Raw genomic sequence first — 2,228 nt, 5'->3', positions numbered from 1 at the left:
CATGTTATGAAGTAGCTCACATGCTGACAAAGTGTGAGCACCCCTGATATACACCATATACAGTATAATGTAAAGGCATTATCTAGTATTAACAGCCTGTGCTGTATTAAGACCTGGCGGGGTCTATCCATGACACAGTCATGAGAAGCCTCTCGACTTTGGAAAGGCGTCTAAAGTTTAGTTTACTATACCAGAATATGTCAAAGTCTTCTTCCAGGTTAGTTTTACCAAAGCTATACTATTTATTACCATATATACCCGAGTATAAGCCGACCCGAATATAAGCTGAGGCCCCTAATTTTACCACAAAAAAAAAATGGAAAAACTTATTGACTCGAGTATAAGCCGAGGGGGGGAAATGCAGCAGCTACTGGAAAATTTCAAAAATTAAAATGGACGGAGTTTTTGGGTGCAGTAGATGCTGAGTGCTGGGGAAAGGGAGGGGGTGATTTGGTTGTCTGTCTGCCCCTTCCCTGAGCTTGAGGACTGTTTTTGTTTACCCCCACTTGGAATTCAGCCTGGCTGAATATAGGGTATCTGCAGTGCTCCTATTAACCCCTTCCCGACAGAACAGGAGCACTTCAGATACCTTATATTCAGTAGACACAGGGATACCTAATGTGTTTGTGTTTCACAGTCATTTTCTACTTTTGTATGTATTCTAGGGTAAGGAGTGATTTAGAACTTTTATTTATTTATTTTTTTAAAGCTTTTTTCCCCCAATATTTTATGGGAGATTCTATACATTGATATTGCGGCTGGTCATAGCCCCCCCCTTCCCTCCTGAAAAAAAAATGTTTTTGCCATTATCCAGAGATAACTCTCAGCCTGCGCTGTGAAAAAGCAGACAGCGGGGATGCCGGGCTGCATGCCGCGATCGACCCATACGTTCATTGCGATCGACCGGTAGATCGCGATCGACGTATTGGGCACCCCTGGTGTATATAGTGTTAGGTCATGCTGGTGACTGAGAGAGTCCATTGTATCTGAGCTGACTCGAGTATGTGCTGAAAAATTAGGCTTATACTCGAGTATATATGGTATGTCTGGTTAAATTTGTTTTGTCTTTTCCGATGCTTTAGATCTCATTTGTCAGCATTTAAAGGGATTGTCCATTATATTAATGGCATAGGATAGGTAATCAATATGAGATTGGTGTGAGTTCAACAGTGAGAACCCACAGTGATCAGATGATATCAGCACAGTGTATAGCTCTGTATGCTGCCACCTTTTGCATCTCGGCTCACTTGAATGGAGGCTCAACTATGACACAGTGTACAGAGGTGTCATATTGATGACCTATCCAAGTAAAATCTTGGATAACCCCTTTAATATAAAAGATTTCCCATAAACATAAAGATATCAAAATGTATAGACAATTGCAAAATTAACATTTTTACAAATATAAATAAGTAAAAATTTTGCAGAGTTTTAAAGATTTCCTCTAACCGCTTTAGTGATGACCGTCTCTTGTCTTGATAGGTTGGCAATGGTTATGACCATGAATGCAGGAACTTTCTATGGTCTGAAACTTGTCAGAAACTCAACTACTGTTGCAGGTTATTTTCTCGTGCATGTCTCTGCCTGATAACCCAGACACAATAAGGGAATCATGGCTGGGTCCCAGACCGTAGAGAGGTCATGTATTCATGGTCATATCCATTGGCAACTGATCAGGACAAAAACTGTCCTCACTAAGATGGTAAGAAGAAAATTTTTAAATTCTGCAAAATTTTCACTTAATTCTATTTGCAAAAAAATTTTGTTTTAATTGTGCACAAATTTAGATATAGCTCTGTTCATGGGAACCTCCATTTAAGGCTGTGTAGGGTAATGAGCAGAAAGAACAGAATTTTAGTACATTTGGAGAATTGATTTAGAGGACATAAATACATCAGGAGGTGCTCGCTTCGGCAGCACATATGCCAAAATTGGAACGATACAGAGAAGGTTAACATGGCCCGTATGCAAGGCTGACACGCAAATTTGTGAAGCGGTCCATATAAAAAATAAGTAAACAAAATAAATACATCAGGAGTCCTAAATCCTTAAATACATTAGTCGTTCAGAAATTTTGAAGGGAATGTGTAACCATAAATTACATACTTTTACACTAGGTTTTATGTTAAACATATTTTTGAAGAATGATTTTTTTTTTTTACATTTTTCATGTCACCATATAATATAATATATATATATATATATTATATATAATATATATATATATA

The 2,228-nt window shown here is 37.9% G+C and overlaps 1 non-coding gene across 1 annotated transcript; it reads left to right on the top strand.

Moving 5' to 3' along the window:
* The first annotated feature begins 1,901 nt into the window (after positions 1–1,901).
* LOC142201695 (U6 spliceosomal RNA) lies at positions 1,902–2,008 on the top strand. Its single transcript, XR_012715604.1, has one exon. It is a non-coding gene; the product is annotated as a U6 spliceosomal RNA (small nuclear RNA).
* The last annotated feature ends 220 nt before the right edge of the window (positions 2,009–2,228 follow it).

Source organism: Leptodactylus fuscus, chromosome 4, assembly GCF_031893055.1.
Source record: "Leptodactylus fuscus isolate aLepFus1 chromosome 4, aLepFus1.hap2, whole genome shotgun sequence".
Classification (NCBI taxonomy): domain Eukaryota; kingdom Metazoa; phylum Chordata; class Amphibia; order Anura; family Leptodactylidae; genus Leptodactylus; species Leptodactylus fuscus.
The sequence above is the reverse complement of the archived record's forward strand: the minus strand, read 5'-3'. Positions and strand labels throughout refer to the sequence as shown.